This window comes from Mastigoproctus giganteus, chromosome 3, assembly GCF_048544385.1.
Source record: "Mastigoproctus giganteus isolate SK-2022 chromosome 3, ASM4854438v1, whole genome shotgun sequence".
Lineage (NCBI taxonomy): Eukaryota > Metazoa > Arthropoda > Arachnida > Uropygi > Thelyphonidae > Mastigoproctus > Mastigoproctus giganteus.
This window is the reverse complement of record NC_143577.1, coordinates 258,931,678-258,949,661: the sequence shown is the minus strand read 5'-3', so window position 1 is coordinate 258,949,661 and position 17,984 is coordinate 258,931,678.

Sequence of the window (17,984 nt, the reverse complement as noted above, 5' to 3'; positions counted from 1 at the left end):
AGAAGGGCCAGAAATAAGTAGTGTATGTTTGTGTGTATTCTGTGTGTGTTCTGTTGTTGTGTCTGACCGCTTGGCTACCCAGAATCATCAGTCACCTGGACAGATGATTCTGGGTACTCGTCCACACCACGGGAAGGTGGGCCATTCTCAATGGAGCTCGCACTGTCTCAATTCGAGACTCTGACCCACCTGATGTTGGAAAAAGATGGGCCAGATTCCTCTGGGGGCCCACTCCAGAGGAAGAAAAAAAAAATTGTGTGTGTACAGGATGTTTCAAAAATGATGGTCAATAATTTAAAGGTGAAAAGTACAAACTAAATTAAGCAAAAAAGTCCCAGTGAACATCGGGCCGCAAATGAACCCTTTGCACATTTTCTGTTAAGATCCACCACTGACTATCGGAGCACTAGTTTGGCAAAAAGCTGTGAAATCTTTGCTAAGGTTTTTGGGAAAACCTAAAAAACTTACCAATTCTTTGCTAAGTTTTTAGGTTTTATTAAACATAAGATCTTCTTCTTCTTCTTTAATGCTGCCGAATGGCGTTTGCGACTTCGTTTTGATATTGTTCTCTGTCTAGCGCTGCGTGTAGAATTTGTGCTGTTGTCGTGTGAAGCCAGGTGTTGATGTTATCTAGCCATGCCATTTTCGGTCTGCCTGAGCGTTTCTTGCCTTCGATCTTTCCCTCCAGGATGAGTGGTAGTAGGTGATATTTTTGTTGGTTCCTAGCGATGTGACCTAGGTATTTGCATTTCCTGCTGATGATGGTTTTTAGCAGGTCCCGTTCCGTGTGCATGTCCTGCAGGACCTTTACGTTGGTTTTCTTGGCTGTCCACGGGATTTTCAGCATTCTTCGGTAGAGCCACATTTCGAAGGCCTGGAGCTTTTTTGTAGTGGCTGATGTTAGAGTCCAGGTTTCTACACCGTAGAGCAGTATTGGCCAGATGTAGCATTTCAATGTGCGTAATTTGAGCATGATGTTCAAGGTTCTGTCGGTGAGAAGGGTTTTCCACTTGGTGAATGCCTGCCTGGCTTGTTCAATTCTGCTTTTGATTTCGGCCTCATGGTTCAGCTGGTCATCAATGAGTACTCCGAGATACTTGAAGCGGTGTATTTGCTCTAATTTTTCATTGTTCAGTTTGATCGTGGTTTTGCTTGCAGTCCTGCCGACATTCATCACCTTTGTTTTCTTTTTTATTGATTCGTAGCCCCCATGCTTGGCTTTCTATGTCCACTTCGTTCAAGATGGTCTGTAAATCTTGTTCTTAATCCGCTATTAGTGCTGTGTCATCGGCATATCTTAAGTTATTGATGTAGTGTCCGTTAACTTTTATGCCGATGTTCTTGTCAGCCAGTATTTGGTCGAAGATCATTTCCGAATAGATGTTAAAAAGAATGGGAGATAATGGGCAGCCTTGCGGGACGCCTTTTTTTATTGGAATTGGGTCTGTCAGGTCGTTGTCATAGCGAAGCCGGGCTGTTTGATTCCAGTAGAGAGTTGTAATAAAGTTGATATCGTTGTTTTCAAGCCCACGTTTTCTCAGTCGGTCAATTAGACGGTCGTGGTCTACTGAATCGAAGGCTTTCTCGTAGTCAATAAAACATATATACACGTCTTTTTGATGTTCATAGCACCTTTGTAGCAATATTTGTAAACAGAAAATTGCTTCTCTGGTGCCTAGTCCCCTGCAGAATCCGAACTGTGTGTTTCCTAGTGCACTTTCGCACTTACATCTTATCCTTTGCTGAATCACCTTGAGGAAGGCTTTTAGCACCTGGCTCATTAGACTGATCAGCCTGAAGTCTTCGCATTTCCGGCTGGTAGCCTTTTTTGGTAGGGTCACGAAGATGGATTGGAGCCATTCGGATGGAATGTCGTTGTTGTAGATTTGATTGAACCATTTCGTTAGTTGTTGGATGTTGCTGTAGTCTAGTTGTTTCAGCAGTTTCACATGAATCTGATCAGGTCCACAGGCCTTGCCTGGCTTTGTTATTCGGATGGCATGTTCCACTGCAGATGTTAATATGTGGAGATTGTGTTCCTGTGTTTGTTGTTGCGTTTCTGCCGGTTTTCTGTTGGTGCCGAACAGATTGTATATATATAGCTCTTCCAGGTGTCGAGTTTGGCTTGTTTGCTTAGTATAGGTTGATTGTTGTCCGTATATAAACTTGGGATAGGAGCCGGTTTGTAGATGTTTCCAGCTTCTTTAAGCTTCTTGTGCAGGTTATAGTTGTCATTTTTCTTGATTAGGTCTTCGATTTCTGCACACTGATCTTCCATCCATTTTTCCTTCGCCTTCCGGATTTCCTGTTTGATCTTTTGTTGTATTTCTTTGTATTTTTCCCGGTTGTTGTTGCTTTTGAATGTTCTCCGTTCATCCATTAGGTCTAGTATGTGCTGAGTCATCCACCGTTGTTTCTTTTTCGACGCCTGATGTCCTAGCAGGGTTTCTGCTGTTTCATTAATGCACTGTTTGAGTGAACGCCCGAACGCTTGCACATCTGTTGTTACTGCTTCGATCGATCTGATTGTAGTATTGAGATGAAGCTGTACTTGTCGCCTGTTGACGTTGTTCTTCATTTTCTCCAGGTCGATTCTTTTTGTTGTGCTTGTGCGTTTGACTGCTCGTAGTTTGAGACGTAGCGTTGCTATTACTTGGTTATGGTCTGATGATATGTCAGCTCCAGGGTAAGTTTTTGCCTTGAGGACACTTGACTTATATCTGATGTTAATTAAGATGTAGTCAGTTTGGTTCCTGACGATATTGTTGTCAGAGTCTTGTGGTGAGGTCCAGGTGTATAGTAGTCGAGGTGGTAGTTTAAATCAAGTGTTGGCAATGCTAAATTTTTCTTCTTGGCAGAACTGGACGAGTCTGTCGCCTCGTTCATTCCGTGTCCCCAAGCCATGTTCTCCGACAATGTTTTGTAGCTTTCCTTGACCGATTTTGGCATTAAAGTCACCGAGGATGACCGTAATGTCGTGCTTCTTCAGCGGCTTTAAAGTGTTGCTTAGCTTGTCGTAGAACAATTCAATTTCTTGATCGTCTTGATCGTCTTTGTCCGCTGTTGGTGCGTAGACTTGGAGCACATTCAGGTTGATCTTGTTGCCTGCTAACTGTAGTAGTGCGATTCGTTCCGATATTGGGGTGACTGGTGACTTTGTTGGCCAGTTGTTTGTGGACAACGAAAGCGACGCCGTACGTCTGCTTGGTGTTCTCTTCTCCTCCGGAACAAAAGACGTGGTGGTCGTTTGATATAAACTTCTTTGTTCCAGGCCATTTGGTTTCACTTAGCCCAAGTATGTTGATGTTAATGCGTTCCATTTCTTGTAAAGCATTGGCTAGTTTTCCTGGTTGTAGTAGGCTTCTAACGTTCCATTTAGCTAGTTTCAGAAAATTCTTCGACGCAAGCTCGGAGATTCTTAGCACCCCTGTCCCATTCAAGGGACGCCGAAACTCGGGGCCGTGGTTTATTTTGCTTGCTATCATTGAAGTTTTCAAGGGAAGGATAATCCAAGTAGTTTCCCGTTGCTTTCTTGGATCACAATTTAGTTGAAAAGGTCGTGTGTGGACCTTTTTGAAACGGGTTTCGTCTGACTCTCCACTGAAACCTTTCCGCCATGGGAGGCCCTTCTGGGAGCATGTAGCTCCCGACAGTATAGCTTTCAGTTTCTTCAACGTACGCAAACTCTCTCGCCACGTTAAGGCACCGTTTCTCGAGAGAGAAACGTAAGATAATACATTTTTAATTTTTGGTTTCAACACCACAGAATTTTACAGATGTTACATGTTACAGAATGTTCTTTCTAACAAACACCCTTTCCTCAACATCAGGTGTTATGCTTCTGGGCCTACCTGCTCGTACTCCAAGTGCGAAGTGTCCGTGTTCTCTAAGGCATTGATGTACCCCGATGAATGTGCGCTTGTTGGGCTGCCTTCGGCGCGAAATGCTTCTTGGTATAAACGTGCAGCCACGACTGCACTGGCTTTACCATACATGATGCATGTCTGCTTATTATTCATTGCAGTAACCTCTTTTCATGTTGACTATCCTTTGGCAAGTACTGGTATGCCTGCTGCGTCTCAGAGCATTGAGAGAGGGGGAAGGGAGAGAATGAGCATAACTTAATCCAGTGTTTCTCAAAGGGTGTGCCGCGTCACATTAGTGTGCCGCAAAATTTTCCAAGTGTGCCACGAAATCTTAAAAAAAAAACTAGCGTCGTTTTTATTTTAACATCATTGTCCGAATATTTTATTTTGGTTGTAAGAATTGTTTGCATAACAAAAATATAATATAAGTATAAATAAAAAAATTGTTAATATTATTTTTCGTTCTATTTATTTAATTTAGAAATTTCTTCTTCTATGACTACGTAGGTGTGCCGCGAAATTTTTCTTCTTTGGAAAATGTGCCACGAGAATAAAAAGATTGAGAAACACTGACCTAACCTAAACAAACAAGTCAGTGGTGGATCCGAACTCTGTACAGTTCACCTTGTCAGTGGTGGATCCCAACTAGGAATGTGCAATATCTCGAAAACGATTCAATTAAGGACCAGTGTTTACTAGACTTTTTTTTGCATATTTTTTGGTCTAGTTCTTTGCCCCTACCATTTCTTAGCATCCTTTTGTTCCCTTCACCAATTTTGTTGCCCTTCTCTGCACCCATTTCAGCAGATCTACATCCTTCCTAAAATGAGGCCTCCAGACCTGTATACAGTACTCAAGATGTAGCCTAACCATGACCTTTTACAAAGAGATAATTATCTCCTTATCCCTGCTAGCAAAGTTCTGTATATCATGACAATACCCCATCTGTCCTGACAGCTTGTCTGCACTGCTGAGAGAACAGTACTGAAGGGATGTCCAACAACAGCACTAAAATCGAGGGTTAAGTGTCAAACAACATTAACTACAAAATCATATTTTGGTTAGTTTATGGAAAGTGATCCTGCCTGGCACCTCTGCTGTCCTGGCCTCCTTCGTGCTGACTGTATACTGCTCTCCGTGGGTTCGCTTGTAATTAACCAAGAAATAGTAATTTGACATTTTTTTTTGGTTTACCAGAAATGTACTTAGAGTCCAAGCTAGCTTGGACTGTAAAGTACTTGAGATATACAGTTCTATGACATGATATGCATTTTTATTTGTATAAAGTAAAACTAGTTATCTCAAAAAAATGCATATTTTTATTTAAGGTTGTTTGAAACTAAACCCTCGAAATGTGTACAGAGCCATTGTGTTCAATCACATTTTACAGCACTTGGCCAAGGGCACATCATCTAAAAAATCCAGTAGTAGTGATGGTGTATGTATTAGGAATTTGCAGATAAAGGAACCACTAGGTGATAGTGATCACAGTGTACTGATGTTGGATTTACTTAAAGATGTAACTACCATCAGTGTCAAGGGAAGGGTTTTTGTTTTTGTAAAGGTGACTACAGAAGTCTCAGACAGTTTTAAATTCTATACAGTGGGATCAACTGATGATGTTACCGATGGTGAATTCTAAATGGGAAAGCCTTCAGGGACTTAATCTTGGAGGCTACTAGGCTTTTCGTACCAACTAAGAAACACTGTTCAAGGTTCAGACCTAAACAGATATCGGATGAATTAATGAGGCTCGTGGCAGAAAAGGAAAATGCATGAGATGCATATAAATTATCAGGCAAAACCGAAGCCTACAACAGATATAAGCTAATCTGTAATCAAGTCACAAAGGAGGTTAGGCAAGCGAAGGGAGATTACAAGAAATCTTTGGCAAAGGACTCAAAGAAAAACAGCAAAGAGTTCTTTAATTATGTAAACTCTAGAAGGAAGGGGATGAATCAGATTAGTCCACTTAACATAGGTGGTTCGACTATTGATGATCCTGCTAACGTAGTGGATAAACCGAATGAGTATTTTGCAACTACATTCACATATGAGGAGTTATTCAAAGAGGGGAATGCCGGAAGTAACTGAGAGCAAAGTGGAGGAGAAATTGTTGAAGTTAAATATAAAAAAGGCCCCTGGGGCAGATGGAATCTATCCAGTTATAATGAAGGAGCCAGTAAGGGAAGTAAGAAAACCCTTAGCCATAATTATGAGAGCATCCTTAGAATCAGGGGAGGTACCCATGGACTGGTGATATGCATATGTATCCCCAATTCACAAAGGGTATTCAAAGGGTGACACAAATAATTATAGACCTGTTAGTTTATCTTCTGTTCCAGGGAAAATAATGGAGTTACTGGTAAAAGAGGTGATACAGGATCACCTAGAAAAGACAGCAGCAATAGTTCAGACACAGTATGGGTTTGTTTTGTCTGACCATGGGCGTGGGTTTGTCTTGTCTGACCAATTTTACTGGATACTATAATGTAGTCACAAAGGAACTGGATGCAAAAAATAATTTTGATATCATATACTTGGATATGAGGAAAGCTTTTGATACTGTTGCACATGGAAGACTGCTGTACAAATTGGAGCAGTATGGCATTAAGGGCAAGTTACTGCAATAGATAAAGGGATGGTTGAGTGGGAGATGGCAGAGAGTGGTAATAAATGGACACTGCTCTAAGTGAACTAATGTTATTAGTGGAGTTCCCTAGGATTCTGTGCTGGGGCCATTGTTGTTTTGTGTATTTATCAATGATATTGATGAAGGTATATCGGCTTAATGTTCAAGTTTGCAGGTGATACAAAGGTTGCCAGGGACACTAAGGACAGTATGCTACTGCAACAGGATCTAGTAAAGTTAGGCAGATGGGCTGAGAAGTGGCAACTGAAGTTTAACATTGACAAATGCAAACTACTGAATACGGGTAGCAGTAACCCAACAGAAACGTACGAACTCTGTGGTACCACACTCAGGTGGAGAGGTGGAGAATGAAAAAGACTTGGGGCTAATTGTGCGTTCAGATATGAAGTTCTCGTAGTGCAGGTGGGCTGCCAAAGCAGGTCATGGAGTTGTCAATGATACATAGGAATTTTGCTGTCCAAGACAAGGAGGTGACTGTCCCCTTGTATAAGAGGATACAAGATGTATAAGTCAGGCCGCACCTTGAGTACTGTATACAGATCTGGAGGCCTCATATTAGGAAGGATGTAGAGTTGTTAGAACGAGTACAGAGAAGGGCAACAAGATTAGTGAATGGAACAAAGGAGTGCACTTATGAAGAAAGGCTTAAATTCTACAAATTACAGTAACTGGAGACTAGGCACCTGCGAGGTGATCTGACTGAGGTGTATAAGGCCTTGAATGGTTTGAGCAGGCTCAATGCTGACGGGATACTTCCACTTGCTGAGGCTAAGAATCTGAGGGGGCATAGATTGAAACTGAGGAAAGATAGTTGTAGAATAGATGTGCAGAAGTTTGCCTTTAGCCAATGGGTAGTTGTTTGCTGGAACAGACTTCCAGCTGTTGTGGAAGTTAATAGCTTAAATAAATTTAAGGCTGAACTAGACAAACATTTGGTGTGACCGGATGGGTGAAATGGAAAGGGTTCTTTTTTTTGGCTGATGCTGTATAAGCTGCGATTGTTCAGTATAAGTATATAATTTCCATATTGGTCTATATTTCCGTATCTCCACAATCTTAAATTCGGTATCTTTAAAGAATCTGCTAAGCTGTTTGTGCCACTGTTCAATATATGGGACAGAAATAAAGAATTTTTTGGTTACTATTGTTGGTTGTGTAGTTTTTGTATCCTATCCTCAGCTCGTACCCTGATTCGGTTTATTGTAGCAAGGGAGTCTACTAAAGCAGATTCCGTCGTTTAATATTTATAGGCATTGAGAATTGATTAAAGATAATAGACCTTTGTAGGTGAATAGGTGATAGCTGTTATAATGCAGAAGCACACCGGTGTTTGTTTGTTTACGATAGATATTAAATTAGATTTTATTTGAGTCCCGAGTAAGCATGAAATTTAGGAAATTCAATGACTTAGTATCCGTATTTTTCCTTTCCAATGTAAAATTGAGTCTATGACGAATATTATAAAACAAATGTAAAATGTCTTGGATAATGCTACAATCGATAATAACAAGAACATCATCTAAATATCTCCCATAGTATGTGATACGGGGTAGAAAATCTGTCAAATGCCTACGCTCACTCGCGAGAGATAGACCTCCGATATTAAGCCGCTTAGACTAAATCCCATTGGCAAACCAAAAATTTGTTTGTATACTTTGTCTTGAAAAGTGATATAGTTGGCTTCAACCAAGAGTTTAATTAAGTGAAAAATTTCTTTAATAGGAAGCTTCGCATAATTAACCGGTATAGAGTTATTATTAAAATATCACAAAGAATACCTAATGTGAATTCAATGGCAACAGTCTGGAGTGCGCACCCTGTTCTGAAATTTAGCCAAGTTATTGATACAGATTAGACTTGATTTCCATTAACTTACAGTAGCAGAAAAACCAACTGAATATCGATAACAATAGTCGATGCATCGCTATCACAATGCCGGCCATTATGAAACTGCTATTGTCAGAAACAATGAGAGAAACTATACCAATTTCTCTACAATTAACTATTCTAAGAACACACAAAGTTCATAAATTTCAAGAGGTTTAGAAATACCCCAACACAAATTAACACCAAACACATCAAAAGAAATTCATCAATAAACACCAAATGCAGATGCAAACGTGACAACACACGGAACAAAAGCTCCTAAATTTCAACAGTGGACAGTATGAATGACATGATTACCAAAAGTATGTGCTCATATGACCTTCCATGGAATTAATAATAGGAAGTAATCCACAGTTTTCACCAACTGTACCCCATTATAGAAGTAGTAGTAATAGCCATATAGTGCAAGGATGCCACCTCCTCATACTGACCTTTGACCTTTGAATTTATTCAAACTGTTAGCTTCAATTATCTACAAAAGCAACTTGTTCCAGCAATCAATGACTTGCTGTCGAAATGGAAACTTCCTACAATCTAGTCTAAACCTAAATCCCTTTAATTTTAATTTATGGCCCCTAGTTCTGGATTTCTCTATAACAGTGAAAATTCTCTTCATTTATTTTAATAACCCTTCTCAGAGCCTTATGAACCTCAATCAGGTTACCTCTGAGGTGTTGATTGCCAAGCTCTATAGCCCACTAAACAGATTCTTTCCTCATACAGTTGCCCTTTCTGATCTCACCATGTGAGTTGCCCGTCTTTGGACCCTTTCGAGAAGCTCAGTCTTTTTTTTTCAGTACTGTGATGTAACACCTCAGTCAGTTTCAGTAACATGATGAAACTCATGTGTAGTCTCTACAGCAAACAACTGGCAAGCCTGGTTTCTTCATCAGTCATAAAGATCACTGATGTCTTATTATTATTATTATTAACTATATGGTGCAAGGAAGCCTGAGGCTTATGCTGCACCAGCCAAAAAAAAAAAATTCCTCTATTTGCCCTGAGAGAGAGAGAGAGAGAGAGAGAGAGAGAGAGAGAGAGAGAGAGAGAGAGAGAGAGAGAGAGAGAGAACTATAAGGGAATCATCACCAAGAAAGAGAAGAATCCAGCTCAAGACCCTGGGTGTGCCAAGCCCATACTCACCAGATGTGAGCCCCCGGGGTCTTTTGAGGTTATGATTGGCAACATGGCAAAATCCAATCTTCCTTGGATTTCAATAGTACAGCTCTAAAATGGTGATTGCAGGCCAGCAGATGGATAGTCCACCAGACCAAGTCTATTGGTAACTCTCTTGGGAGGAGGAACATTCAGAACAGTTAGTGTATAAACTCACTGCCTTTACTCTGCTAGATTGTGACTGGATGGAATCTGAGCAGTGTGTATGGGGAGAGGGAAGAGGAATGTTATCGATGCCATATTATGTCAAGGAGCTCAGTATATTCTCACTTTGTGTAAACAATATCCAAAAATTTCATTATTTCAATAGTCCCCACCCACTTTATTACTGAATACGTTGTGAAATGTCAAACTAGCAAAACAATTTATAGGCAAAAAGATCTACTTCATTAATTTAAAAAAATTTATGTGGTCACAGTTCCACATCAATGACATCCATTTCCATATACAGTAGTCTGCCAAGCTCCACTTATTTTTTTCTCATAGAATCTCAATTATCAGTTGCCTCAATCACTGCTCATCACAGTTGCCCTAATTAGCATTAGTAGAGGCATATGATGCAAAAAAGCAAGCTTATACAGCAGCAGCCAAAAAAAAAACCCTTCCCATTTCACCCATCCATTCAGTCCAAGTGTTTGTCTAGTTCTCTGTTGAATTCATTTAACCTGTCCACATCTACAATGACTACTTGTATTAGGAAGTTTGTTCTAGCAATCAATCACCCGCTGGCTAAAGGCATATTTCCGCACATTTATTCTGCAATTGTCTTTCCTTGATTTGAATTTATGTCCCCTCCGGCGATTAATGTGGGCAAGAGGAAGAATTCCATCAACATTAAGCTTGCTAAAACCAAGTCCTTTTACATCTCAATCAGATCACCTTGCAGGTGCCTAGTGTAATTTGAAAACTTTAAGCCTTTCTTCGTAAAAGTTGTTTTATTCACTAATCTTGTTACCCTTCCCTATACTCATTCTAGCAGCTCTACATCCTTCCTAAAATGAGGCCTCCAGACCTGTATACAGTACTCACGGTATGGCCTGAACATTGCATTATACAAGGGCATAATCAACTTCTTAACCTTGCTAGAAAATTGCTGTATATCCTGGATATATATCATTCCTGTATATTCTGGACAAGACACCATGAGATACTCTTGCAGACTGTCTGCAAGAGTAGCTCATGGTGTCTTGTCCAGGATATACAGGAATGATAGACTGATACTATATGACTACAGTTGATACATACTCTGGAGTTACTGCTTCCCATTTGGAGTATTTTACATTTTTCAATGCTAAATTTCAGTTGCCACTTATCAGCCAATCGGCTCAACTTTTTTTTTTTTTCTAGATCCAGTTGCAGCAGCATATTGTCATTAGTGTCATTATCAACCCTGCCAACCTTCGTATCATCTGCAAACTTGGACATTAAGCCTGATATACCATCATCAATATCATTAATGAATACAGAAAACAATAATGCACCCAACACTAAACCCTGAGGGACTCCACTAATAACATTAGTCCAAAAAGAGCAGTGTACATTGATTACCTCTCTGTCTTCTCCCACTCAACCGTCTCTTTAGCTATAACAGCAATTTGTCTCCAATGCTACATTGCTCCAATTTGTGCAGCAGTCTTCCACAAGCAACAGTAACAAAGACTTTCTAAGATCCAAGTATATAATATCAAAGTTATTCCCTGCATCCAGTTCTTTTGTGACTGCATCATAGTATCCAATCAAATTTGTCCGACAAGACTTCCCCTTAGCAAAACCATGCTGTGTCTGAGCTATGACTGAAGTCTTGTCTAGATGATCCTCCAGTGCTTCTTTAACCAGTGCCTCCATTAATTTTCCGGGAACAGAAGTTAAGCTCACAGGTCTATAATTACTTGTGTCAGCCTTTGATCCTCCTTTGTGAATTGGGGTCACATTTGCACAACTCCAGTCCATGGGTACTTCCCCTGAGTCCAAGGAAGCTCTCATAATTATGGCTAACGGTTTGCTTACTTCCTTTGCTGCCTCCTTTAATATAATTGTATAGATTCCATCCACCCCAGGTACCTTTCTTATGTTTATCTTTAACAATTTCTCCTCCATTTTACTCTCCTTTATTAGAAGATTATCTACCTTACTGCCAGAGTTTAATACACCTCTAGCATTCCCCTCCCTGAATAAATCCTCATGTGTGAAGGTAGATACAAAATATTCATTTTCTTCGTTAGCTACTGGAGCAGAATCATCAACAGTTGAACCATCAATATTCAGTGGACCAATCTGATTCATCCCTTTCCTTCTAGAGTTTACATAAGTAAAGAACTCTTTGCTGTTTTTCTTTGCATCTCTTGCCAAAGATTTCTCATAATTTTCCTTTGTCTGCCTAATCTCCTTTGTGACTTGGTTACAGATCACCTTATATCTATCATAGGTTTCCCTGCTTAATTTACATGAATGTCATGCATTTTTGTTCTCTGCCACAGGCATAACCACACTTCCATTTTACCTCCAGGGGCTCACATCTGGTGAGTATGGGCTTGGCACGCCCAGAGTCCTTAGCTGGATATCATCATTTTTCTCTTGGTGATTCCCTTCTACTTTTGACACTTGTTCTCTCTCTCTCTCTCTCTCTCTCTCTCTCTCTCTCTCTCTCTCTCTCTCTCTCTCTCTCTCTCTCTCTCTCTCTCAGGGTAACTCAAATTTTTTTTTTTTTTTTTTTTGGCTGATGCAGCAAAAACCTCAAGGCTTCCTTGCACGATATGGCTAATAATAATAATAATAATAATAATGTCTAATTAGTTCATGTGACATCCATTTAGGCTTAAATCGTGAACAATATTTTTTAATTGGTATGAAAAGACTTATTTCACCCATCCTCTCGCACCAAATGTTTGTCAAGTTTAGAATAGAATAGAATAGAATCTTTAATTGCAACAATGTTAGACATACAATTAGTTCCGTCACGGCATGGTGGTGCCAGGGGTTTACAAAACATATTTACAAAAGAGATACACATGAGAAAAAAAGATAAATCAGATTATTAACAAAGCACAGTTTTACATTTTCAGTTCGACGAGGATACCCTTCCTGTATTTTTTATTATTGACCACTTCTTGGAGGTCCCCGTCGATGGCTTGCAGTGAGGGCAGCATTTGCTTTGGCAGGAATCTGTCGGTTAGTACTAGCCGGTTACGGTTTGCTAGCAGCTCTGCTGAAGACCGGAGATAAGGGGGAGGAATGTGCCAAGAGCAGTGATCCCAGAAGTTCGGCTCTGTAATTTTACCGTTGGCCATCTTGAGGGTGAAAAGCAGCCTTCTTTCTGCGATGTAGGACCGGTGCCTGCGTAGTTGAAGAGCTTCTGCTAACTGCGTTGATCTGAGAGCAGGGGGAAGGTGCAGTTTGCTGTTGGCCCATTTTAGAAGCCAGAATTCGGCAGAGAATATTCTTTTAATGTTGGATTCGGCGGCCGACGCCCATATCTCTGAAGCATACAGTATTGTCGGGTAAAGGATTGATACGATGTATCTTTTTACCAGTTGTGGGTCGGTGGTGTGGAGCAGCTGTTGTTTGGCGACCCAGCGTAGTGAGTTCAGTCTCGACTGTATGAGGTTTATGTGATCGTTGAAAGATAGTTTGGAGTCGAAAACGACCCCCAGGTCTTTGTGTGTTTGAACACTTGGAACTGAGGAGCCGTTAAGCACAGGCTCCAACGTTGTTGGGCTGCCCTTTAGAGAGTAAGTTATTTGTGCTGATTTTAGGGGGTTGATTTGGAGGTTGAAGGTATTGAGGTAGTCAGCCATGTCCTGCAGTTTGCTAGTGATTTGCTGAGTGATTTCGGCTGCCGAGTTGGATGGCGATATTCTAGTAAGGAGCTTGACATCGTTAACTTATGTGATCAAATTGCACTTATTGGTTACAAATGGCACCATGATTGCTGTGAAGAGAATGCCAGACAGTACCCCCCTTGAGGTACACCGGCAGTTATGTGACGCGTGAAGGTCTTTGTTCCGATCTTTAGAACAAGGGTCCTCTTCGATAGGAGAGATTCTAGGAACCAGAGAACATCGCCGCGAAAATTGAAGTAGCTTTCTAAGAGACGTAGGAGATTAGGTGTATAGATGGCATCAAATGCGGAATGGATGTCAAGATATATAACTGACAATCCCTGTCTTTGTTCAAAGGCATCTAAGATGTGCAGAGTGGTTGTTGCAAGGTTAGTTATAGTTGACCTTCCTGATATCCCATAGTGTATTTGCTGAGGACTGTCACGGAGAATTTGATGGGTGACAGACGGTAGCAATGCTTTCTCCAGAATTTTTAGCAATACAGAGGCGCAAGCGATGGGCCTATGTTGGCTTGGGAGCGTCGATTGTTGGTGCTTAGGAAGGGGCCAGACAGAGTACCTGTTCCACTGGGGTGGAAAGAAATGAACTTCGAGGCATCTGTTGTATAGGTTGAAGAGTGAGTCGATGATGCAGACACTTAAACATTTGATTATGAACTGGGGGATGCCATCGTCACCGGTGGTTGTTGTGAGAGGGAGAGTATTAATGGCCTGCATCAGTTGTTGCTTGGAAATTCGGATCGTAGCAAGACTATCAGTGAGATGAGAGCGGTTGAGTGGCAGATTAGGTACAGCTGAAGGTTGATTAGAAAATCTGGCAACGTTGTTGAGCCAGTCAATTGGGTCGATGTTGCGGGAAGAACTAGCCTTTGTTCTGTAGAATGGTTTTCCCCTTTTTAGGGTTCTTTCGAGGGGCTTTTTAATTGCAGCTGATTTGTTTTTGTTGAATTCGGCCCTGGCTTTGGAGAATGAAATGCGGTCTTGGACATCGCCAGAAGCTTTCCACTTGGCGTGTAATAATTGTTTGTAGTGGAAACTTTGGTTGAGCTGGGGAGTCCACCATGCTCTGGAGTGCGGACTAATGGTGACTGTCTTGGTAGCGGTGTGAAGGGCTATGGTATTGATCCATTTGGTCATTAAATCGATTGCGAGGCTCAGTTCACATCCATCTAAGATGTTCCATGGGACTGTGGATGCGGCTTCAATGCAGAGTGCTGGATTCAGAAATTTTGGAGCGGTGACCTTTTTCACAGATTTGGTTTTGGGGGTATTGAAATATTTTTTGGGTAGGAGAGCTATAAATATGATTGGTTTAAATATGATTGGTTGTAAATATGATTGGAGAGCTATAAATATGATTGGTTGGTGGTCTGATTGAAACATGTCGGCTGTGGTTTCTTCGAGTTGGCATGTTGCCGAGGTGTAGACTATGTCCAGTAGGTTTTGGTCTCTCGTTGGCTGGTAGTTAACTTGGAATATTTGGATTGATTGGAGAGATTCTGTAAGACGATTTTTGAGGTGTTGGGTAGATGGCGGAAGATTGAAGCCCCCACATACGATGTGAGTGGCTGCTGGGTGGATATTATTTATTAACCAGTTAGTGGCTGCGTCAATGGCCATCATAGTTGGCGTTGGAGGAAAGTACAGGGATGCGACGTCTATAGTGGTACCTTGATGTTCCAGAGTTATCATTAAGGCTTCCACGTCTTGAGAGATACTTGAGACAGAGTGTACGGTGGAGAACTTTGTCGTATTGAAAATTATAGCAACTCCACCCCCTCTGCGGTTATCGCGAGAGGCAGCCAGTACATGAAAGCCTGCAGGAATGGAGCAGCTGATATCTGTCTGGTTCACCTCTAACCACGTTTCAGCGAGGGAACATTTTGTCTAGTGAGTTTGAGAGTAGAATCTTTTCCAGGGTATTAAGTTTATTTCTTAAGGACCTGATATTCTGGAACATTATGCGGATGGTAGGAGAGGTTGTAATGCTTATCCTTACGGGAGGGAGCCTTGCTTCCCGGCTGTGAACAAGTAGAGGCTCTCGATAATGAGAGATCAGGACAGGGATGAGGCGACCTCGGGTTCTCTCGCGTTGGAGGATGGTATTACCAACCTTGGGCGGAGTTTGTTCCAGTATTTTGATGTGGGAAGATTCTGGTGCTGGCATCCTTTCTGGCAGGCAATTATACTCGCCAAGTCAGCTGGGAGTACGGTGGGAGTACTTTCGTCGGATCTGAGTAGTCGCTTTATGTATCGAGGTTGATTGATAGTGAACAAATGGCCTGATCCTCGTTCCGACAGGCCAAATGGCGACGCTCCCTATCAGGTCTACTTGCTGTCGGCTACAGTCAATTTTGAATGCAGCATATTGTTGACTCCTAGTTTGTAGTTTATGTACAGTTGGCCGTAGATTCAGCTCTTCATATAAACCTGTTTGACTAGTTCAGGGGTTGTGCATGGATCCAGTCGAGATACGAAAAGGCTGGTTGTACTGTTTCTGGTAAAGTTCTGCCTTGAATCTATTTAAGGTATTAACTTCTACGACAGATGGAAGTTTGTTCCAGCAATCAACCACCCACTGGCTAAAGACAAACTTCTGCACATCTATTCTACAACCGTCTTTCCTCAATTTGAATTTATGCCCTCTCAGGTGATTATTCTGAGCAAGAGGAAAAATCCCATCAGTATTGAGCATGCTCAAACCATTCAAGGCTTTATACACCTCAATCAGATCACCTCGCAGGTGCCTAGTCTCCAGACACTGTTTGAATGCTTCCCATTTTCTTTGAATTCTTTGAATGCTTCCCATTTTGAATTTGCTGTTGGTTAACATCATCAGTTGATCCCACAGTATAGAATTTAAATACTATTTGAGACTACCATAGTCACTTTTACAAAAGTAAAAACTTTTCCCTTTACTCCTGATAGCAAAAACCTTTCCCTTTACCACTGATGGTAGTTACCTCTTTGAGAAAATCCCACTTCAGCACACTGTGATCACTGCCACTTAATGGTTCCTTTATATGCAGATTCTTAATGCATGAAGAATCACTACTGATAATCAGATCAAGAGCATTGCTCCCTCTAGTTGCCTCCCAAACATGCTGCTGTAGAAATAATCATTCAATAAATCCACAAAAGCCTTGCTAGTGTGTGAGTGACCAACCCACTAATTCCAGTCAATCTCTTGGAAATTAAAATTACCCATTATAAGACACTCTGATTTACTGGCGCACTCTATTTCTCTGCACAATTGCTCATTATACTCATCAGGCCTATAAAACACACCTACTCTCATTTTTCCTTTCCCAGTGCTTATGTCACACCAAACAGACTCAACATTGCATTGTCCACCAACATCAATTGGAGGCACTTCCTTAGATTTTATGTGTTTCTTAAATAACAGCATAACCCTCCTCCCTTCCTGTCCTGTCTATCCTTTCTGTACACATCGTACTCCCCAAATTCCGATTCTGCACTGCTTATGTCTGTGTGACACCATGTCTCTGATATTCAAACAATATCTGCTTTTGATGTCTTGACTAGCACTTCATGCTCATAAGATTTAGAATTAGCATTAGCAAAGGCACATGATGCAAGAAAGCAAGCTTATACAGGGTGACTCAATACCAGTGCGACAAACTTGCAGGAGGTGTGGGGGGCACAAAGACGAATCAGAATCGCATAGCATTGCAGGGTCCGAAATGCCTTCGTCATATGGTAGAGGGCGTTGAACAAGAGGTCACGTGAACAGCGATCCCGCTGGAAGTCAGCATTTGCGAACCGGTTCCCGAGGCAGTAGGATGGACGAGTATTCAAACGTTGAACTGGCAGACATGCACCTCGCGTATGGAGCTGCAGACTGTAACGGGCGCGCCGCTCTGCGCTTGTACCAGGAACGTTTCCCGCACAGGCGTGCTCCTCATCATACGATTTTCGCACGTGTGCACAGAAGGTTACGTGAGACTGGTTGTTTCACGAGAGGTACCATGAATCGACAGCGAACGACGAGAACGCCAGACAATGAGGAGAATGTCCTACGTCTTGCAGAAGGCAATCCGAGTACGAGTACTCGAACGATAGGCCAACGATTGGGTATTTCCCAATCCACTGTATGGAGGATATTGTCAACAAACCAAATGAGTTCATACCATCTGCAACGCGTCCAATCATTGGACCCTGCGGATTATCCACTTTGGAGGACTTTTGCTACTTGGTTTCTTCAACAGAAACGGTTCGCAATGCTGTCTTCCAGCGGGATCGCTGTACACGCGACCTCCCATTCAACGTCCTCTATGGCATGACGAAGGCATTTCGGACCCTCTAATGCTATGTGATTCCAATTCGTCTTTCTGCCCCATACACCTCCTGCAAGTTTGTCGCACTGGTAGTGAATCACCCTCTATAACATCAGCCAAAAAAAAAAAAAAAAAAAAACCTTTTATTTCACATCCACTTGCTCCAAATGTTTGTCTAGTTCTGCTTTGAATCTATTTAAGCTACCAACTTCTACAATGAGACATGGAAGTTTGTTCCAGCAATCAACCACTCGCCGGCCAAAGAC